Source organism: Excalfactoria chinensis, chromosome 10, assembly GCF_039878825.1.
Source record: "Excalfactoria chinensis isolate bCotChi1 chromosome 10, bCotChi1.hap2, whole genome shotgun sequence".
Lineage (NCBI taxonomy): Eukaryota > Metazoa > Chordata > Aves > Galliformes > Phasianidae > Excalfactoria > Excalfactoria chinensis.
In genome coordinates this window covers 7,365,232-7,389,277 of record NC_092834.1, presented here as the reverse complement: position 1 = coordinate 7,389,277, position 24,046 = coordinate 7,365,232, and the positions used below count along the sequence as shown (strand labels likewise).

The 24,046-nt window shown below is 44.4% G+C and overlaps 1 long non-coding RNA gene across 1 annotated transcript; it reads right to left on the bottom strand.

Annotated features, from left to right (window-relative positions):
- Positions 1-8,456: 8,456 nt before the first annotated feature.
- LOC140256638 (uncharacterized) lies at positions 8,457-21,309 on the bottom strand. The gene is made up of 3 exons (XR_011904824.1): positions 21,294-21,309; positions 8,685-8,757; positions 8,457-8,595 (listed from the first exon to the last, which is right to left on the bottom strand). It is a non-coding gene; the product is annotated as an uncharacterized lncRNA (long non-coding RNA).
- Positions 21,310-24,046: the final 2,737 nt, after the last annotated feature.

Genomic DNA, 24,046 nt, shown 5'->3' with positions numbered 1-24,046 from the left:
CTTCTGAAACCCTCATTTCATTGTTTTTCCCCCTTCATCCCCACATGAATTGAATTATCTGTAATCAAGAAACACTCAGCCCACGTGTGTCTGAGGGCTGCAGCTGCTTGAGGTAGATTCTCCCCACCTCTCTGACTCATGGTGTGGGACTTTCACCCCAGCCTTGCCTATCATCACCACCATCACCAGTACCATGGTGGGGTTTGTGTGCTCCTCTCTGCCTCCCTGCTAGTAAGAGCCTGTTTGGATGTTGTTTGTTACCTGGTTGGCCTCAAATACTTCCTTGCTGCTGCCAAGTGTGGTTTCTGGCTGACCTTCTGGAGGCTGCAGGCTCTTTGCTTACATACTGCCTTGCACACCTACAGCCTGCGATGGTTGGAGAGCTGGGGTGTTGATATCACTGTTTTGCACCTTTACCCAAACCTTATTATTTTTCTCAGTTCCCCTGACTGTCTGTCCAGGCTAACCTGCTATCGGCTGCGTTGTCCTGGGGGAGAGTTGTTCTCTACCAGCATGTAGGAAAGGGAGGCCTGAGTCCGTTGTGTCTCCCAGGACCCACTCTCAGCAGTGAGAACCAGTGTTATCCGCAAAGTTGCCATAGTCCTACTCTGTCTTTGCATTACTCACCCAAAGAGCCAGTTCCCGAGGCTCCCTGAAGCCCAGGTGTATACTGAAATTCTTGAAGCTGTCAGCCAACAAAAGGTGGCTAAAGCCTTTTGGACACCACAAATCATTGTGTTCAGCACTGGGGCCATGCCCATGGCCAAGACCCATATGCATAGACAGCAGTATTATTGAGGCGCCCTTGCTTGGGCTGTCCTCAGGGGCCTCATATCAATATCTGGAGGATCACTGCTCCTCTCACACGAAGAATTTTGGCCTTTCTTGTTCCAAACAATGACACTGAATTTGCAGTGTACTCAGCTGAGGGCAAAAGCTTCCTGGAAATACTGACTTGCATCAAAATGAAATAAAATAAAGACTCAAAAGAAGCTCAGTGGCAAGTGATTTGATCCTTCCTATAGTCTTTTGAACTTCTGAGAGCTCCAACTGCTTGATTTACTTTGTGGTTCAGATGCCAGCTCAGGCAAATTATTTTTGAGACTCATTCTCTCGTCCCAGGTCATTGAGTTTTGCCCTTGATCTTCAAGAGCACCTTGGCTTGTGCTGCTGAGCTCCTTCGGGAACGCGCAGGCTCACACTCAGCTGCAAAGAAAGCAAGAGCAGCCTCCCCCAAAGCACTGGAGTTGATTTACAGGAAAAGGGCCAATTTTTTCCTTTATCGCTTCTACTGTTGCAGAGAGATGAATTCTCCATGGCATAATAGCAGAACAAAAATAGATTGCTTCTGTAATACACTATACAACGGCCTGGAATGCATCAGCCGTTTTCCTCAACAGTTCTTTGACAAATGAAACTTTATCTAGCTGAGTTTATCATATCATTTTCCTTTTCCCTTTCCCTCCATTTTCCCAACGTTCTGCAGGTGCCCAAAGGGTGTTTCGCAGTGGCATGACTGTTAAGGTCGTGCATATCTTTTTAACTTGGACGTGTATCCAATTTACCAAACCTTCATTGGCCAGTGCTGTTGTGATGCTACAACGGGAGGTATTAGTTGAGGTAGCAAACACTCCTTTGCTTGATGGATGGATAGGTTTCCATTTATGACTCTGTTGATCAGCAACAGTGATAGGGTACTTGTGATCTGGGTCGGGTACCAGCCACATTTCTGTTTATTTTGGTCTGGTTTTGTTTTCACTGATGACTCACAGTCATTTCTGCACTAAAGTTCCCAATCTGTTTGGTCTTGAAGCAAGAACAGTATTAGGGAAATGCCCTTTTCTACAGAAAACCTTGGAATTAAAACAACTGCTCAGCTCTGCACTCATGGATGTTCTCAGTGTTTTGTGCTGCTGGCTGCAGGGCTGCCAGTTCCAACACCAACATGCCAACATTCAGATTGGATATTAGGAAACGTTTATTTTCAGAGTGGTGCTGCAGTGGCACAGCTGCCCAGGGAGGTGGTGGAGTCACCATTCCTGGAGGTGCTCAAGGACTGTTGAGATGTGGCACTGAGGAATGTGGTTGGTGGGCATGGTGGGGAAGGATCAGTGTTTGGACTTGGTGATCTTAGAGGTCTTTTCTAACCTTAATGATTTCATGATTCTATCTCAACCCTGCACCCAGGACCTGCTAGAGTCCCAGGGGACAGTCCCCATGGGGGGCACATGGGGCATGCAACCACACAACGATGTTATCCCAACTGGGCACAGCCATGCAGAGCTGTTTGTGGGGACGTGGGGACTTTATTCAAGACCAAAAAGCTGCAAAACAATGCAACCGATGGATTTTGGCATCACTGCAGGGAAACCCCTGGACTCGTTCTGTCAATTACCTCATGCTGTGAGCTATGGCCTCATTAGCACATTGGGTGAGGATGCCAGGCTTCAGATGAGGGAGGTGAGCTGCAGATGGCAGGCATAGTTTGTGAGCTCACTTTTGTACCTTGGGGCGCACTGGGCAGGATTGATTGTACCTCTCAGAAAGCGGTGTTTGCGGATGTTATTGATGTGGGACTGGTGTTATCCACAGCCCGTGCTGCTGATGTAGAGAAATACCACAGATGACATCATTTCTTTTTTAAAAGCCCCTCTGCCAAAACCTTTTAAAACAAAACTTGCCATTTCTTTTCACATTGATCCTCCTTCCCTGCTATCGATTTTTGCTGTCCCATTACTGATGTGACACGCCATGCCAGCATATTGCAAGCCAACCTGATGGAAGGAAATAGCTTCCAGAAATCCTGTTAGCGAGTGGTGGGGGAACCTTGCTTTGCTCAAGTTTTGATGTTGTTTTTGCTCTACTCTCGCTGCTCTATTAGACATCAAAATAAGAGGGCTGTTAGACTGACTACCAAGTCCCCACATGGCTATAAAGAGAAGGTGGTGCTGTATTTAAATATCAGCTGCACCATAAAAATGGATTGATAAATGCTTTGAGTAGAAAGTTCGGTTTGAGTTCAGCCCCATGGCCTGACCTGAGCTGGAGCTGAGGAAGCATTTCAGAACATGATAGATGCATTTCTGGCATGACAAGGAGGAAGAGAACTGCTGGATAATGCAGAAGAAAACCTGTGACCTGAAAGGTGTCAGGAACAGGACCCAGTTCTGCCTTTCAAGCTGCCTAGAGAAGATTTGGGTGCCCCATCACTGGGGCTCAAGACCAGGTTGGATGGGGCCCTGGGCAACCTGGTCTGTTGGGGGCAATAAGTCCATGGCAGGGGGTTGGAACTGGGTGATCTCTGAGGTCCCTTCCAACCCAAACCCTTCTAAGATTCTATGATTCTTTCTTCTGCAAAGGGCCTGAGGGAATTTGAAATGTCACCGTGGTTTTCATCTGCACTTTGCAACTTCTTTTCTCAGTCTTACTGATAACATGCTGCAGGAAATAAGTCATGGCTTCATCCTACATATTCTAGGACACGTTAGTCCTAAAAGAGCATCCTTAAGGTGTGGCTTTACACATAGAGCTTTTCAGCAGCAAAGCTGATCTGAGCCCGGCTTCTGAGCTGGATCAGCTCATTCCAGGGCTGGATGTCCCAGTGCAGCCAAGCAGCTGGATTTGGGAGTACAGAGGGCATGAACGGTTGTATCCTGGCACTCTCAACCAGAGCTGCTGTTGCAGAAGCTGGGATTGCAGCCGCCTGGGAAGCAGTGCCAGGAGGAGGACATTGCACTCTGCACTCCAGTACATGTCACTAGGAGAAAGCCAGGCAAAGGAACGTAAAACCAGACTTCCAGGAAAGTGCTGTAATCCTGAGTCCCAGCCCTTCAATGGTAGAAAACACTCGTGCTTTGCAAGCAGTGACTTAACAACACGTTAATGCTGTCATGACACCATGTTAATGCAGATGACAAAACAGGGATAGGTTCATAGGTGACAACTGTTTGTTTTTTGAAGCTGAGAATTTGCTCTGTCAAATAGTGTTATTGTGCTCTTTGCAACTGCTGTCGTTTCCGTGGAAATAGATAGGAAGCATTACTTTTGGAGCAACCTACATGTTTGTACATGCTCTGTCCTGGTGCAAGCAGAGTCTGCACCAGGCATGGGACCCTCTGGCCTCCCTATCCCTGCAGAACAATTCGTGCACTGCTGTAGGGAGATGCCCCATCCATCTGCCCTGCTGGGATCAGCACAGCTCAGGACAGCTGAAGGGAACTGAGGTGAATCAGCCTCTGGTTTGTTTCCAGCTCAGCTGCATTTGTAAGAACAGACCTTTTCCTGCAATATATTCGCAATAAGTTTTGTGTCAAATGGCAGATAATGGAAATCATCCTGGTTCCCATTACTTTGGTGGCAGCCTACCCTGAATGCAGCATTCAGTCCTGGGCCACATCATTACCAGGCAAAAACAGACAAGCTGGAGACAATTCAAAGAGCAGCTAAAATGATTTTGGGGTTGAAAAGATTGATTTATGAGGAAAGATGATGAACTAAGTATATATAGCTTCACTGAGTAATGACTTGAGCTACGGTTACTATGTTCAGGCAGACAGAAAAGAATGATTTTGTGTGTAACAAAATGTGATGCTAAGGGAAGCACGATAGAAATGACAGGAGCGAAAGTCTGAGCTCATAAACAGGACAAAATCTCTGTGAAATAGACTCCTAAAAGGCGTGGAAAAAAAACACCTCCTATCTTCTAACAGATGTTTAATGGAAAACAGGGGAAAATACGTTTTTTTATCCAGTTGCTTTCTTATCAGCCTATGCCCCAGAATAAAGTAATAAATAAATAACAAGATCACTTTCTCCTGACTTCAATATTCCTTACAAATTGTGTCTTTCTTGGTAAAACTATGGTGGAGTAAAATATTCAGACTATGTATCTCCCTGGGAGACATCTTGGCAGTTCTCGGAACCCACACACAGTTCCCTCACACTCCCTCACACAGGGGCATCTCTAACCCAGTGCGTCTGTGTTGTGGAGGTTTGTTTTGTTCATGACACACCACAGACACCAGAGGATGTGGGCAGTGTGTGCCTGGATGCAGGGTTCAGCCTGCTGCGGTGCTGCAGTACCCACAATAAAACCCAAGTCCCAGCCCATCCCTTTGGCCCACTGAGCCAAGCTCTGCAGAAATGCTTGCCCAGCTTTGGAATGAAATGATCAATCAAAGGAAAGGCTGATAATTGGAAGAAGTAAACAAAATAGACAAAATCAAGCCCTGGAGTAAATGGTTTGGGGACTGAAGATCCAAACATCCCCAGATTGACCTACCTGGAAAAAAACTATTCTGATCAGGGGGATCTCAATGTTATTTTCACTGATCTTGTAGCCGTGGGTCACCACGCTTAGATCTACACAAAAGACTTTGGTGTCGTGGTGTCCAGCTGAGAATTACATGAGGAAGAACTGCCTTCTTAAATTCAGCTAATCAGCAGAACAGCTAACAAAGCAGCTATTTAACATAGATTGCAATAACGCCAACATTTTGCACAGCAATGCCTGTAGATGAAGTAGCACAGAACATTAAAGGATATAAGTGAATGTGTCATCAAAGAACCAAAGGGCTATTTTATCTTTTTCTTGGCATGTCATTTAAGAAAAAAAATAAAATAAAATAAAAGACGACTCATTTAAACTCATGCAAAAGCTGTTAAGCCAATTTAACACGTTGCTGTTTACTTCTGAAATACACTGAGAGCTTATCTTATCTCCTCCTACCACTGTTCAAGGCTAATCAGAATATATTAGCGCACTTACAGTATGAAAACCTCTTTTTTATTGTCGCAAACCAGCAAAACAAATGTAAAGATTTCTACACGCTGGTTACCAAAAGCCTATCCTTTTTCCTGGTCCAAAGGCTGAGAGAATGGAAGCTGTGAAGAAGTGAAGCACTGGATGACACAAGCTTCTATTCATGGAAGGGAATGACCAAAAAAAAATTGCTTAATGGGAAAACAGTAGGAGCCAAAAACAAGCTTAAAATGATTCAGGAAGGCTTTCCAAAATCTGGCCATCATCCTGCTGGGGAATTATTTCCCCTCCCTACTTCCCAGAGGAGAAAAATGTCAGCTCTCACTGCTGCAGCTCAAGGATAGAGAGTGAGGCAGGCAGCGAAGCCAGGTGCAGTGATGGAACATTCTGATAAGTGAGACGCACGGGGACTTGGCTTTGTTTTGTTTGCTCTCCCACTTAGGAGGGGACAAGTAAACCAGGCTCCTTCTCATCCTTATGCAAGAGGCTGGGGGGGAAAATTTAAGAGAGGATAGGAGAGAAAGTAGAAACCTTTGAGAGATAAAACCAAACTGAAAACAGAGCCAGATGCGGGGATGGCACTGTGCAAAATGGCTGGAGATTTGCTCGATGCATATGGACAAAGGACAAATGTGTGAAAGTATTTTTCTCTCTCACTGAGGAGTTTGGAAAATTGCTTTCATTTTCTCTGCACCAAATAGATTCTTTTTTCCCTGCCCTTCAAAAACAGTAAAAAAAAAAAGAAATGAGTGGCTCGGTAAGGGGCAACAGATTTATGGCTGGATTTAATTCAGTGCAACTTCACCTGGGAGGTTCAGTTTTGGATGTATTCAGAACAGGGAATAAGCATAAGAATTATTCTGGTATAGCGGTAGTAAATAGTCCGGCAGTCTCAGGCCAATTTCTGCAGTGCCATATCTCATAAAGGCTGATAAATCCAACATGTGCTGCTGCTGAGGACTCTGGCAGTGTTAAAAACAGGCTCTGGGTCTCTACAGCCAGCACTGGTTTGACTGTATACCAGTCCCACACCAGTAACATCCTTCTGTGATGCTGAGCCTCAGCCTCCTGTGTTTCATTAACTGTTTCTCAACACTGGAAATATAGATTACCATGTTAAATGGTGAGCTGGAACAACATCTCCTCCTCCCACTATGAGAGATTTAAAATGGAATTAAAAAAACACTGTTGTGGATAATTTCAGCCCAGAAATACTGAGCAGCTCTTGTGAATGATCATGTTTTCACTAATGCTTCCTGGTAGAGCAGCATCCTTATTGCTACTGAAATCACCGAGAGCTACTCAAAAGGGTGGTTTAATGCATTTAGGAGGTTTGGAGAGCTGTCTGAAAGCAGTCAGTCTGCACTGTGATTTTCTGGCTCTGAGAGTGCTTTGTTTAAAAAGCAGAAGTAAACGTTGCCTAAGGAAATAAAAAGATTTGAGATGGAAAACGTGGCAATGGAAAGCCAGCTGCCAATTATCCAATATGTATTAAATCCCTGCAAACAAGTCTCCAATGTCACCTCTAACCCATTCTTTCCTTACTTTCTTTTCTTCAGGCTACACATCATCCTTATTCCATCAGGGCACTGATAAAGAGGTTATATCCTCATTCTCCCACAACCACCACCACGAGGTCCATACAATCAATGCCAAGACCAAACAGAACTCACCAGAACGCACCAGGCACAGGGCATAGCAGTGCTGAAACGCTGGTGTCTTGGGTAGCACTGAACATCTCACCACGCTGCATTGGAGAGAAAACAGCATATTCAGAAACCCAGCCCTGGAGACTTCCCTCTCAGTTGTCTTGAACCATCCTTGACCTAAAGGAGGTGTGCACCACTGTACACACATTTGCCTTTGAATTTACAAGTTGGAAAGCCCTGGAAATTTGCCCTTCAAATCCAAACCTAACTTTCCTCAGATAGATAAGACAGCAGGATTATCTTGTCTGCAGTATTTCATACAGCCGATGCTTTACGTGCTGAATACATTCCCGATGCGCTCTCCGCTGAGGGGCTGTTCACTGCTGTATGGATATACGTGCTGGTGGCTTCTTGCCAGAGCATTTTGGTCTCAGCAGCAGAGGTTGTCAGTTCAGCATTTGCTTGATATTGCTCTTTGCTCAGGAGAATTCCTCTCTTCTCTCATTTCCCACACAGCTATCACTGTGCCTCTCTGTGGTGCTCTTAGCACCATTTAAACCACACCAGCACGTCCTATTTTTACATGTTTAGAAATGGCAAATCTATAATGAAACATGGGCATATAGAAGAGCAGTGCAATGTGCAGTGCAAAGCGCTTGCCATGCAGGTAAGCCTATAAAATAACTATATGCGAACCTTCCCTGAGTCCTGTTGCATTTTGTCAGCCTATTTCCTTTGAGTTACCATTCAAGTAATAGTTGTCTTTAGAGACTTGCACAGATTTGCTTTGGAGCTTTCCTGTCTGCAATATACACCTCTTTGCCCCTATTGATTCAAAGCAGTCCAGATCAGATGGGATTTTTAGGTTTCTGATATGGGAGAGAGCTGATGCCACTGTGCTCCATATGATCTATAATCTTATTTCTGGAGCAGCTGGTCCTAGCAACTGATATGGAAAAAATCCTTCTTCTGAGCTGTGGGCCTGATGAAGGAAGGCAATGGCCAGAGGACCAGAAGCTCCTGTGACAGCACCGGTAGCATTTGACTTGAAATCTTTGCAGAATGTTCCCCAATTTAGCCAGCAAGCTCATTTTTATGCTTTCACTACCCTGCTCCAGCAGCTGGGTCCATTGCTGGGCAAGGGCTGGTGCAGGCCTTCACCTCTCCCCATCAGTGCTCAACAGCCTGTGAAGAGGAAAGGCTTTGTTTTAGTGGGAGCAGGTGTTTGATTACCCTGCCTCTCTCTTTTTGTATTCAACATATCCCCGGCTCACCTCTCCGGCAGGGATAAAGTTGTGTTAGAGAAAGCAGCAAGGGAAATCACTTGAAAGGCGACACACAGGCAGGCTGTTGGATGAAACAAAGGAGTGTACAAATTAAAGGCAGCAGTTAAAGCATTCTCCATCCCTGTGGCAGCACTTCCAGCCCCTCATGAGCCTCCCCATGGCACCCAGCAAAGGGCAGAAGTTCAGCCCTCTTCCCCCATCCCTGGGGCTGTCTGTCCCCTGCTTGGAGGCTGTGTGGAAGGCATCCCCAAAGGAGACACGGGATCCCTGCTGCATGTGCCAAGCTGCAGCCTTGCAGCAGTACCACACTGAAAGCAGCAGCTGAGGCCTTGGCACCAGAGCAGCCCTTTGGCCTGAGCACCAGGCTCAAGGTGCCAGCATGGAACGAGCCAGTAAGCTGCAGATGGGCAGGACAGGGAGATGGGCTGGCAGTTTGGGATGTAAAGGAGGAACCAGTGGGACCTCTGCCTGGTTTAGTACATACTCAGTGAACATCCATCCCATCAGCATGGTCCCAAATGAGCAGACAAGAAGAGAACTATAATCCAGACTGAAAACCTTTGCTTTGAACAAATAATGAAGGTGGCTGTGCCTCAGCAACTACAAGCCCATCGATCTGCTTAACCATCATCCAGCTTGCTACCTGTGTTTGCTCATGCACTGACAGGGAATTGCCCTCCCTATATCACAGCAGATCATCTCTCACCTTCTCACCACTCCATTCCCCTTGAGAATGTTTTGGATCTTTGCCTCAGTGGCTCAAATGGAGGTGTTGGATGATTGCCATGGAGCGTCAGGGACAGAGAATAATGAAATCTTTGGGTATCTTTGGATGAGGTTAGGAGGGATTTGAGTCAGCTCTACCAGAGTCTGCAAATACTGGAACAACACCGTGATCAAAAGATGAACCAGAATGATTTCATTGTTCCCTTTGGCACAGTGATGGAGGATGTTATCTAGAGATTGGTCCAGAGTACAGACCAAGGCCAAATTGGAAGCTTTTGCCTATTCGAAACATCTGCTGCTCTTCTCTGCTCCCCATCCAGTTTGCCAAAATACTCTTCTTGTACATTCCCAGCTCAGCTCTGTTTGTTGTGAGGTTTAGTTTGCAATGTGTGATCTTGTGACGCATTCCTGCCTGATGATGTAGGACATGGAGATGATGGAGGAGGTTAACTGGAGTGTAAATACACTAAAAAGAGTGCAGCGCTCAACTTGGAAGCTGTACAAGATACTTTCATGAGCATCAATTAGCTTTGTTATTATTAGTCAAGATCCAGAAAGAGTGTAAAACTTGCTACAGCCAAAGATAAAAGACTGTGCCATGAATTGAATGTCCTGGTGAAATTTTAACCCTCCTTTGACCTCCTGATATGATAAAGATGAATGTCCTATGCTGGCATTTAAGCTACTCATGCCACATGTGGACATCTAAATACCCTGAGCCAATCTGTGAGGTCTGAAATGGATGGATTCAATCTATTTTTCTCTAATAGTGCCACCGTCTCTCCTCTAATAGGAGAGGGAAAACAGCTTCAACAAGACATGCAGTATATAGACAAGGAAATTGAATGTCCCCATCCAGCTGAATCTGGGACCAGGTGCAGCTCTTTCAGCCTAAGAGATGGGAATGCACCCAAAACTTGTTTCTCACTGATTGTTGGGTCATTTGAATGCAGCAGTGAAGTACTAGACTTTAGCATTACAGTCATACTTCAGATGAAAGATGAATATATAAATACTTCATAAAGAACTAATGAACAATTAATAGTTAATTCAAGAAATGGATAATCAAATGTTATGGATTGATATACAGTCTGACAGGTCAATATGCTGCTCATGACTCTGGCTGATTGCTACTCATAACACCTTTAGTGATTACCAGCCTTAACACAAGACGTCTGTGCCTGGGCAACATCTATTAACCCTCTATCCACCCTTCTAGAAATAGAAACTTCCTACAAAGTGTGCCAGCCTTAGCGGGTTATGTTATGAACATAAGGTTGCGTGTTGTTGAGTAGCTCATTTGTAGCTCAAGAACTTGATTATAGATGAGAGAAAGAAGTAGAGACAGATGAATGCAGACTGCAAACAATGCATAACATCTGCTAACAGAACAGGCAGAGCTCTGAGGGCCAGAATTGCACATCCAGAAGCTCAGAGCGATGGGGCTCTTTAATCTGTGCCTGAGGGGGGTCAGGAGGATCCTAGAAATTCCTTCAAGGTTTAGTTACAGGCTTGAATGCCTGTCCTACCATTTTAAAATCAGAGCTTACGGATCAGGTCAGCTAACTACCCCAGATGGGTCATTACAAGACAAATTGCTCTTTCGTGATTTCAGCTTTGCTACCATACAATCAATTCTGCTTTTAAGTAATAAAAAAACACTCACTGGAAGCTGCCGGTTCTGATTACAGCATGAAGCATCTAACCTTGCTTTACAGCAACTGAAACTTGAGATCTACTTGGCCTGAGGCTGTGCTGGGTAAAGGGGGAAAAAAACACCCATCCTGGTACCTTCGGGTAGGTGCGGATCTCTCACACGTGCCATCAGTGAGATGGAAAGGGAAGAGTGCTGAGGGCCCACCCCACAACCAGAGTCCCGAAACACAAAAGCTTGAGCACAGATGCCATTCATTTGTCCTTGGAGCTGTAAGGATTGCTGGAGTGACAGCCGAGGCATTTCACACTCCAGTAAGCGCATTCTCCCCAGGTAGTTCTGATCACCATTCATTTTGTTTGCTGACAAGTTTGTGGCAATATGTTCACTCCAGCTAAAAATTACACGCTGACTAAGAGATGAGGAGGCTTAATTTTCCTCTCTTTTACTCTGGTTTTGTAATCAGGGTAACTTCAATGACCCTTTACTTTTATACCAGAAATAGTACTGAGGAAATTGGATTTAACAGAGTAAAGAGCTGTTCAGCGTGGGTATTGTAGGAAGGCAAAGACCAGCCAGAGATGTTCTCCTTCTCTTCCTGATCCTGACACAGTCCAAAGGCCAAATCTGCCTTTGGAACAAAATAGAACAACCCTCAGTTTGCTTTAAATGTCTTTGGTTTGTGAAGCCTGCTAAGGAGACTTGCCGGACCTTTAGTCTCTGTGCTGTGTGCATTCCCTTTAAAACACAAGCAGAGCTGCCACCTCAGCAATGTATGAGATCATAGAATGATTAAGGCTGAAAACAATCTCTAAGATCATCTAGTCCAACCTTCTACTTACTGCCAATAGTGCCCAATAACCACGTTCCTCAGTGCCACATCCCCACCATTCTGGAACACCTCCAGGGATGGTGACTCCACTACCTACTACTCTACTATCCAGCCTGAACCTCCCTGGCACAACCTGAAGCCATTCCCCTCCTATTCTATTGCTGTTACCTGGGAGATGAGGCCAACTCCACCTCAATGGGGAGATGGTTAAGATCTCTGTCTGATTTCAAGTCTCTGTGCCAGTCCAGCCACAAAGAAACTCTGGCTTAGAGGACATCCAAATCAATCTTTTGTGCCTTATTTCTTTGCCCACCTGCTGAGCATTAGATGCTTGATCAGTCTGGTAGAGCATGCAAACACTCAGATTTTCCTCCAAAAGTGCTAACAGCAATATGAACATCTTGCCAACAGATGCAGCGAACAAGAGGTTTCGCTGATGAATCCAGAGTATATTCCATAGAGCCAGCACTAACACTGTGTCTGGGGCCTTGGAATGCAGCAGGAACAGCTTTCCTTCCCTTCACATCTCTCCTATAGAGGGACAACACAAGGTGGGAGCTGGCTGCCTTCCTGAAGGCATTTTAAACCACTTCCATCATGCAGGAGAAAATATTTCTCAGCAGATGAACAGCCCCCAGGGCATGCACAGACAGAACATCCATCTCAGTATTTGCTCATGATCCCCAGCACCAGTACCATCACCATTTTTTTCCCCTCTTAATTTTATAACAAATATATCCTTTCTTATTTTGATGTAAACGTTTGGGTTTTGCGCCCTTCTTTCCCATGAATGTAGGTAGGAAAGGAAATCTTTTCACACATCAGCAGCCCACAGGTGTTCTCCCCATCCCTGGAGGTGCTCCAGGCCAGGTTGGATGGATCTCTGAGCAGCCTCATCTGGTAGGGGGCAACCAGCCCATAGCAGAGGGCTGGAGCTGGGTGTTCTTTAAGGCCCCCTCCAACCTAAGCCATTCCATGATTTCCCAGAGCAGGACAAACTCCAGGTCTGCCTGGTCTGCAGAGCTGCTTATGCAGCATTGCAGGGTCCCAAAGACACCAAAAGTCAAGTGCTCTATTCTAGTAAGTGGCACAAAGGGGAAGCAGCATACACTGAGCCTCCACGACTAAGACAAGAACTGAAAGGAGAACAAAGAAAAGAGCACAAATCTTTAGAGAGCAGCTGCCCCATGGCAGTATTACCAAAACTACTCTGACACTTCTCTATCTCTTTCCTAAAAACCTGCTTGCACAATCAGTGCCAGCATTTTGTTACACAAATGTCCAGAAGGCTTTTGCTGGCATCTCACCCCCAGTAGTGTCAGGCTTTAGCAAATTACAAGTGAGGACTCAGCCATTTGAATATAAAAGGGACCAAAATCTTAAATATCAGTGCAGGATATGCTCCATGCAGCAGGCCTGAAATGGCACTGGGAAGGACAGAACATTCACTGTCTTCACAAAAAGAACTTAACGAAGAACAAGATGAGCATCAACTTCTAAAATAAAGGCTGTATTTTATATAACAGCCCTCATTACCTTGTGCTGCTGGCCTGAGCTGTGTTCAGCACGTGGATTTGTGGACACAATCTGAACGTCTCTGCTTGTTACCACCCTGCAGATATTAAACTCCTCTTCTGCCAGTGGTGTGGCAAGAAAGGCTCATTCCTGGTGCTATTGCTCTCCTGAGGCTCTGGGACATGCAGGAGGCTGAATCCAAGGGCAGATGGAGTCAAAGGGAATGCTTCCAGAAAACACAGGGTCAGTTCTGGACAAGGAAAGCGGCTGGAGGAACCCCCAGCTCCCACAGCACCATGTTCATTCCTCACAGCAGCAGCTGAAGTTGCAGCTGATGTTTATACAGCTAGAGAATACCAGGGCAGGGTGCCCTTTTGCTAGCCAGAAGCTGTCCTTTCTTTGTTACTTCTGTATGTCTCCTGTGCAGAAGCAGCATTAGAGGGCAAAATTACACTGTTTGAAATGCCACTTTTCTTGGTTTGCCAATTTGTGCCTGTCTTGGAACAGCGGAACTGCTTTGGCCTTTGGGGAAGTGTGCAGACACTGTCACAAAACGCTGCTACTTATAACCCAGAACTCTTGCTCAAGTTTCATTTCTTATTCCTGGCAAACACTGCTGCTTTGTTGCAGTCCCGTCAGGCAGGACACTGCTGGCTCTTTGGCTAACTTTACTGGAAAGACAGAGGAAAATGATTCTACTTCCATTGCTTTTTTTTCCTGCTGTACCCCCAGCCAGCTCACCGCACACCACTGACCACATCCCATGCAGAACTTGGGGTCACTGGATTCTATAATGCGATGAGTTGTACTGTGATGCATTTTTCCAGAAGCTTATTTTTAGCACAAACTAAGATGAGAATTTCTTCTGCTAACATGTTAGCAGCAGCACAAGAGAGCCATAGAACTGTTTCATCTGGAAAGGACCCTTGAAAGCAATCTGGTCCAAGTCCCTCACACCCAACAGGAAAACCTACAGCTAATCAGGTGCTCAGAGCCCCATCCAGACTGACCTGAATGGCATGGGGCACCCAATACCTCACTGGGCAACCTGTGGTAGTGCCTCACCATCCCAAATGGAGCAGTTCAGCAAACACATTATGCCTCGCTTCTCCCATGAAAAGAAGTGGTAATGTAGCAGCACAAGAGTTGGCTTAGAAAAACTAAGTGTTCTACATGCCCACATCCTAGCTGGGTTATTTCATTTCTGCTTAAGATACCATCACTTCTTTTTAATGTAATTTACTTAAAAGACATCTGTGCCTTCTCACAAGTGTTGGCTTTCTATTATCAACTGAGCACTGTGACCTAATCCTAATCCACATTATCTCAGATGTGAGAAAAGAAGCCTGGAGCTGCTGTTGTTTCAAGTCCTAGATTCTTAATGGATGTCTAATGGTGTCCTTTGTTCTGCTTACTTCTTGTATCATTAAGGTGTCTGAAACCCTTACAAATACTAACACACTTGTCAAGCCCATCAGATGTGAGATTTAGGGCTAGGAGGAACTAGCAGAGCCTACAGGCTGTTCCCCTGCTGATGCAATGGTTATGTACAGCCCATTCCACAAACTCTATTTCCTCATCTGCAAAATGCTGATTATTACATAACACTTTATCACAATCTGCATCAGAGCCACCGAGTTCACTAAGACAACATGGACAAGCTCTCCTCCCACTTAAAAATAGAGAACCAGTTTATCTATATTCTTGGTACCAAAGACAATAAAATTCTCTAATTGATAATTCTCCTATTTAAAGGAAAATAGAAACCAGTCCATTTTAAAAGCCATCATCTTTCCCTCTCGTTCCTCCTGCTGTCCTCCTCCCTGGCCTGATGGCACAGGAGTATCCGGGAAGCCTATGCTTTTTATTAGCAGAAGAGACAGGCTAAATTGGGATATGATTCATGCTTCTAATTTATGCCTTCTCTTCCTTTTATTGTCCATGGTCAGTGAGATGCCACTGCAAAAGCTCACAGAGGGAGTAACTTTGCAAAATGAGAACTGTTAAAGTCGTGAGTGAAGCTGCTTTCATAGTTCAGAGGGTTTTCATCTCACTATTGGTCTGTTCCTGACCTGCCAAAGCTGTTTCTCTCTGAGCTCAACATAACCTGCGAACGTTGGAAATGGTTCCCTCTGCAAATCAAATCCTTTGAATAAAGGATCTTATTCGACAGGATCGATAATTCAGCACTGTATCACATACACATCACAGGGCACTCCTTCCAACGCTACTGCCTCAGTGTTAATGCACCCAGACCACGGCCAGTTACAATGACGGATCTGGTCTAATGATCTCCCCTTACTTCTTTATCTCTCTGGCTCCATCTATTGTCCCTCATCTCAGCCTTATGTGGCCATCTCTGGGTTGTACGCTGCCCACCAGCTCTGCTTGATGCATGGCAGTAGGAGCTTTAAGCACCGGGGGGAAGTGAAGGGTAAATAAATTGAAGGTAAAATACAACATTTAACCAGTATGATCCAGCACTGCAAGATATGTTTCCCCGGGAATGGCAGTATATTTGTTTTCCAGATCGTTAGCTGACGCAAAGGGAAACGAGAACATTTATTAGCCTCCCTCAGAACCACCTTTAACAAGAATGAATATTCACCGCTATAAATAAGACTGTTTCAATTAAGTCTCCGTATAAAAAATAAAAATGATCCACATTGTCGCAGAAGGACACGCTATTTAACAAGAAGTGCCCAGACGAAAGTATTTAAGCCTATCTGAGAACAAATGCAACTGCTTTACTTGCAGCGCTTCACAGTTAATCACTGAATGTTATTGTGCACGCATCTTATCTGATGGTCGCAAGTTGAGAGCAGAGGAAACTTCCGACTTGCATCTTTCCTGCTTGTTAATGGAAATCAAATATAATTGCTTTCTTGTTTAGCCTCAAATCACCTGCTGTTGGCAACGGGTCATGTGTTTGGCCTGTGCAAGCACAGCCCTCGTTCATGAAGGCCCACTGTTTCCTATACTGCCTTCAGAATTCTGCAGGGATCGCTGCTTTGCTAAATCAGGGCTTTTGCAACAACACCAGCAACCTGTAAATGCACCACACCATTCCATTGCCTGGGAAAGCTCAGAAAGTAATCAGAAGACCTGGGACTAAGTGCTGGGAGAACGTGTTGGGAAAGCACCAGAATTTGCTGCTGTCCTTGCCTTGGGCCTTCAGTCCCCTCTCAGCTGTTTCATCCAGCGAATAGGAAAATAATCTAAATTACCAACAAAAATGTTGCCAATGTAAGCAGTTCATCTGTACCATTTCGGGATAAGAAAATCAGGCTCTGCATCTAAATGTGGTATCAAGTGGCAACAGCAAACAGTTCCAAAAAGGATTAACCTGTTGCAAGACTGCCATAGTACACAGGAGTGGTAATTTACTCTGAAATTACAAATTAAATTCAGCTCATTCAATTCAAACAATTTCAGAACCATATCAGAACAGGAAATGATGAAAGCCGTGTCACCCCAAGCAGCAAATAAAATGAGGCTTTGATATGAACACCTACTATTAAGTCAAAGAGAACAATCTATGGGCAGTCATGGCTCAGACATCCTGATTAGCATCAGTTAAAATTCTGGTGATCGTGTGGCTATGGAACTGTCGAAACTTTAAGAGAATTTAGGCAAGAATGAAAGGCTGGAGATAGAGTAATAATTAGGAATAATATCTCTTGTTAAATTTAATTCCTTTAGCCTTGAAATTACCATGACAGATTTCAAATTTAGTGGCAGTTTTCCAGTCACTAGAAATGAGCTTAATGATACAGTTTAAGACTTTGGGAGAATTGATTCAGATAAAGCTACACGAGACCCATATCAAATGCGTGGTATGCTTGAATGGACTCGGATAAAAGTGGAAAGGACACCAACTTGTACAAGGACCTGAAGATGCCACGTACCTGATTTATATATTTAGAGACCACCAAAAAAGTTTGGAGAACTTTTTAACTTCATCTTGCAATTAATAATAATCACTCTCACTCAATTTGCCTTTCTACCTCCTCTTGATTTCAGCTGGGACTGGAAGCAAGACAGAGATAAAGCAGCCTGAACTCTGAGCAGTGCTGATACTAACAGAACTCCTTAATCACCGAACTGGCCTATCTCCAGAGCCCAGGCAAGAGATCTGGAAAGCTGAGCAAAGTTAAAATCTCCAAGCTATTCCTCAGAGTTACAGGATGCCCTGTAAGAATTATCACTGTATTTTATTATTAACTGCTGCTAGTTTAGAAGAAAATAAGCGACACTTATGAAAATGGCAGATCCCAGCTTTCTGTCCAGTGGAGGAAATCTTTATTCTGATACACACTTCACGTCAAAGCTCTTTTAGGTTTTCAGGGCCAGGGAATGTTCTTAACAATCGATGGATCAGCAATATGATTAATAGCCTGAAACACAGACACAGAATGGTCTCTTCTTGGAGAATCGAACTCAAGATGATAGATGTTAATATTATTTTAAAGCAGCCTTCATTGGATTCTGCTATACCTGTGTAATACGCTCATAAGATCTCATTGTCGGGTTAACGGAACACTTTATATCTTTAAAGGCATTTATTCTCCCAGGAGCCCCATGGAAGAGGAAAATACAGTTGTCCCATTACATAGATTTGGAGCTGTGGCACAGAGGTGCAGCGTCACACATGGCAACGCAGGGAATTGAACGCAGCTTTCCTAAATCCCAGGTTGTCACTGTAACTACTGTTGCTGCATACTTTTTACACCAAAATGGATGGGTCAGCAAGCAGCCTCGCATTTCCTTTCCTTCTGTCCCCATTGATCTCTGAGCACCTTAACAAAACTGCTAGTTCTACACCAGCAGGATGGAGCTGGTCAGTGGGAGAAATGCCCTGTTTAGTGCAGTTCCTTGTTCATGGCTGAACCTATGCCTTAGAATCCACTGGCAGAAGGAGTAAACTGTTCCCAGAGATAATATTTCAGCTAAAAGGAATGGGATGCTACGCCTTACAAGAGCACAAGTGAGCTTTCAGAAGTGATAAACACAATCATGGCTTGGACTTCTGTGAGCAGAAAGGGTCCATACTCCAGGTGTTAAACTCAAAAACATTCATATTCAAAGCAAAATGAGAATGGCCCCGTGCCGTCCTCTCAGAACAAGGAGAAACTCCAAAATGATTGTCTTGATCACAAGACTAAGCACAGAGGAGAGAGGGAATATCCTCAAGGCTCTCACCCATCTCCACAATGGGACAGCTCAACACCATTCCTGAAGCTGAGGATCTTTGTTCTGTTCCTTCTGGGCTGTTTTCCTTTTGTGAGGTCTAAACCTGATGTGAATCCCCCATCTGGATCTCAACACAGCCATACCCAACCACTTTTAGAGAACAGATCCAGCATGGAAGCACTGCTTTAAATGCTGCGACACAAACAGCTTTCTCTCTCCTTGTGGATAATAGAAGCATTTCACAAACTCATACAACAACACATCCTCCCTTCACACTGACTCTGCCAGGGCAGATTCATTTCATCATCCATGGAAATTGAAGAATTATTCCAGTTACTTGCTCCTAATTGCAAACCCTTTTCTCTCCTAGGTTTTCTCTCTTCTGTGACCTTTGCTAATAAGCCACACTGCAATCTGAGGCTATAGAGCCCTTGGAGAAAATTAAGATGGCCTAACCTTCTTATTTCTTAAAGCTGAATCTCCATGTCTTTGTCAGCTCCACTGAAAATTCTGCCTTGTAGGAGTGGAGAGAAAAGGAGCAAAATGGCACAATATTTTGCAGATCCAGCAAGCAAAGTAAGATGCAGTAGAAAACATGACAGCCAGGAAGGAGGTAAAAGACCCCAAACAGGAGCACAGAAGCCATAAATAGCCAGAGATGACAATGGGGAGCCCTACACGCTCTACGATAAACAAGGTCTATAGAGTAGCAACATCCATTGTCAACTGCACGTAGCAGACTGGGTCTGTTTGTCTACATTGCTCCTGCTGGAGTCCGGGTAATGCCACCTAATGAGGGGCATGGGATTTGTGAACGTACTGCAGGAAATCCCATGCTATGCGGGACAGCTGGTATCTCAGTGTGTGAGAGACTGGAGACAACATGCTGATTTCCCACCTGGAAGTGTCCCTAATGTCTTTTATAACATTTGAGGCACATTTGCTCATTACATGAGTCCTTTCTAGTCTCTGAAAGAGAAAGTTTGCATTTTGTTATATTTTAACAAAAACTACTGAACTTTTTGCATTGTTTTTATTGCACATCTTAACCTCCTTGTGCCTCATATTTCCTCTCATTGTGGTATTTAAAAGGCTTCATTTCTCTGCTCTGATGCCTTCCCCTTTAGGAAGCCACAATGGCCAACTTCTGTATTGTCCTAATGAAAGTGCTTTGGTCAGAAATCAGCATATGATGATAGAGGATGCCACAAGAACAGAATTACAATGGTAGCCGGCTCCCAGCCTTTCCACCACGGTGGGGGTAAAGTCCTCTGTGACAGCAGCAACATTAATCATTAGGAAATAAAAGGGTGAACCAAGCTTTAATGAACACGCGCAGCCTGAATCTCCGCAAAACTGAAATAACACACTCTGGGCTCTTGATTAATTACTGGCATACTTGGAGACTTCTCACCTTCTGATACAAAAGGAAACGAATGCTAAAATAACCCAGAAAGAGAGCAGTAAGAATATCACATAACTCCATTAAATATAGATGCTGATTCCTTTGCTTGGCCACAACACAAAGCTGAGTCTTTTTCCAGCATGGATATATGTCAATATGTAGTAACTGTTAATGATAATGCAATTCATCATGCAAGCTCTGGAGAAGCAGTTAACTCCTCATCTTTGTAGGTCTGTAGAGGTGAGCTTCTTGGAAAGCATATGTGGAATTCACCTCAATAGCCTCTGCAGCTCCCAGTGCTGGATGGCCCTCTACACCTCAAAGACTAGCAGAAGCTCCTAAATGTGATCACCTGCTCTTATGCCTGTTCCATTCCTAGTCCACCATTATAAAGTAGCACAACTCATCTCTAGCAGAGCAGCAAAAGGACTTTGGACAAAAAGCAAGAATTACTTTGGGCCACCACTGAAGGCTTTGTGTTTGGAACATGTTGACAGAGACCAGGGACTGAGGAGCCATCTGTATACAGGTCAGGAAAGGAAGAAGAGCATGAAGCAGAGCAGCAGGCTGCCCTTGATGAGACCAGTCTTGGGCTCTGCTTCACATCACGCTAAATTGCAGCAACTGAAGACAGATGCTGGCAGAGGCATTCTGCTGCCTCTATATAGAAAAACACTTAGAAGTATAACAACAACATGATTTTAATATTGGCATTTTTATACTGGAGAGCACAAGTGTGAGAGTTTTTCAGCATGAGCTTGTAAGTCATTTTTAAAAGAGGTTGAAACATTATGCCCCCTCACTGCTGCATGTTCTGGATGTGCAGCAGTCTGTAGACAAGCTGCTTTAAAGTGCTATTAAATGAATATTTCCAATCTATTTGCTTTCCCCCCTTGCTGGTGCAGAAAGCTCTATCAAAGTCATGAATCCAATTGCTCCAGCTTCAGAGAGCAAGGCAGACTCCAGCACATTACTAAATAAAATCCAAACCTTTAAAGGCACAAAACAAGAGCCTCATTCCACCAAGGAGAGCATTTGACTTCCTACATGCCTAGAGTCGTAGAATCTTTAAGGTTGCAAAACCACAAGGATCCCCCAGTCCAACCATCAACCCACCCTCCATCACACCCACTAACCACATCACTGAGAACACTGAAGAGCTCCAAACCCACAGCCTAAGCAGAAAGGTGCCACTTCAGTCATGGCACACCTAGAAACACAGAACCAAAGTGCTCAAAGGCATAAGAGCCAATCCAACGCAGCATAACCCACCTCGAGCTTCATGTCCTCTCTTCTCATACCACACCCTTAGCTTTTTTCTTTCCTTTTAAAGCCTCCTGCTTAAGCAGGCACAGCTTTACCATATCAGATCTCACCTGGGAGTATTTCCCTGAGCTGCCCTTGAACCTTAGCAAGGAACTAATCCCTGACTTCTCAGGCTTCATCTGCTCAGCACATTGTCTAAGGGCACTGTGTGTGGAATGGGGGAGCCTGGCTGGCAGATGGGGTGCTGCAAGGGTTGGATTGCTGCTGTGGGGTGTCTTGTTTCATGAAAGAGAGATTTAGCTTCATCTGCTCCATTACTGAGCTTGGCACTTAAGCGTGGGGTAACTTATGGGGTTTGCCTTGCCTGGATGTGTTTTAGCCTTTAAAATGTCAACGTAAAAAAAATAAAATAAAATTATAAACTGTACAAATTGATTGTGTTGTCTGAAGTGTGCAGCTCTAATCTATGTTCTTATTTGAGCTCTAATTTTATGCCTGCTGGTATTCAGTTATACAGAACTTCAGCAAACATTTATATCTCTCTTAATTATCCCTTTTCCTCACTAATTTCTCTTACATTCGATAAATGATCCTTACCCCTATTGGTTTAAGACTTCCCTGAAAAGTTGTTTTCCCCTGCTTTTCCATGAGCCAAATATTTTAATTTCTTACACTATGCCTCATTTGCTTGTAACAATGATGTATTTTCCCTTTCCCCATGTATTTATTTTTACTGAGAGATGCAGCCGTTCATCACATTCAAACGAAGAATTATTACTTAGCTATTATTATTATTGCTAGTGATGGTATGTAAACAACTATAATGATGTGTGGGCTTGTGTAGGAGCAAAGACCACAATAAAGATGTTGCCTTAGGAGGAATGAATGAGGGAAACGTGCAAAGATTTAACCGCTGCGCCCTCTTATTGCTGGCTTTGTGCCCTTTAGCAGCTCTGTAGCCCCTTTCCTTTAGCCCTGTTCTCCCACCAGGTTGGGTTGGGTTGGGAGCCACTGGTCACTCGAGTTCTCTCCAACATGCAGGCAGACACCACTGCTACAAGATGGGCATATGCTAAGACACTGATAATCCTGAATGATGTAGGAAAAGAGGTTTTGCCTAATGTTGTATTGAGAGAGACAGAACCAAATGGAAAAAACCCAGCTCTTTGGCAGAGCCGTAAAGAAAATTTAGGCTCTTAAAGAAAGTTCAGTCTCTTTATTCTGCGCTGCCAGCAATTTACTGCCCTAAAATGAAGGCAGTTGGCTTTAGGAGGATCAGCCTTGAAGACAGTAAAATTTCAGTGCTGCATATTAGCCTGGCTTCCCTTCACACAAGTAGGAGCGTGAGCAGAAGAGGCATCAGTGCATTCCTGCCTCGCCCCACACTTTCTGGCTGCTGGTGCCTTGGTACCCAAAACCACTGCAAACGGCTTCTCCTGATCCTGGTTAGTAAAGTCCAGCCCCAGGATCACACCTGCAGTTCCCCAGAGCTGCTGTGAGCTCTCAGAGCTGCTTTTCCAACTAAAGATCCAGACTGGCTGCTGCTGGAGCCTTCTTACCTTTTCCTGTATACCCCTCAATGCCAGTAATTTTCAACAGTGAGCACTGGGAACAACCCGGTGGCAGGAAAATCCACCGAGGATCTCCAAAGAACTTACCAAGGGGTTTTTTACAAAGAGCTGACGAGAGCAGAGAAATCTTAAAACATATTTTATGAATTCAACAACTTGCTCCGAAATAAATATTTTAGCTTTTCTTCCTCCAAACAGAGGAGTGAGAGTGAAAGAAAGATGTGGAAATGAAAAAAACCATCTGCGTTGGGAATATGACAGACAGCACTAAGCAAACACTCAAGATTTAATGTACACCAGAGCCCAGAAAGCTTTCATGTTTATTGCAGCTATGTTGTACTTTGCTGTATTTTGGAAGAGCTTCCCCAGATTAAAACACCATTCAGATCTTCTGATGCTTTTGTTCCCATTTGTCTCTAACCAGCTAGAATTAAACATATAAAATAATGTATGCTCTGTGCCATGAAGGCTTTGGCTCCCAGAGACTTTCAGAGGATGGGGAGTGAAAGTAATAGTCCCTGCAGGTCCCAAGCAGTCAAAGACCAGCGTGTGAACATCAGTGTACAAGAGATTTGCCATTAGGCTCTCTGTGACGCTGTACCTGGGGCACACAGAGGCTTCCCCATTGTAGACGGTGGAGAAAGGAGGTGCTACTGCCCTACCAAAGAACCATGCAGAAAACATGAGCAAGGATAGTGTGACACTGTGGGGCTTGACAGAAAAAAGATCACAACATTCATCCTGGGTTGGAGCTGGATGTGTCACTTAACATTCTCCGCACTCCTCTGTTGTAGCATTGCTGCTTTTCTGTAGGGTTGGTTCATAGCTTTGTTTTAATTTTTGAACTCTCTATCCTTTTTGTCTTAAAAAGACCTTTCTCTGTTTGTTTGTTTGCTTGTTCCCTTCCATGAGATCCTTCAACAAAATCACAGCCAGTTGAAAACAAGGTGTTTGCATTTCTGAGCCCTCGCTGCATTCCTGGGTGATTTATGAAAACAGAAGAGCCCATTTCAGGCATAATCCAATCTGCTCTCTCCCAGCATCATAAGCACATTAGGAGCCACATAAGACAATTATCACATGGATCTTTAATACGTGCAATTTATAGCTAAAAGGCTTATTCTGGGAACCATGTTTTCAAGTGCCATCCATGTGCTAAAGCACAGCGATGAGGACTCCGCAGCAGTC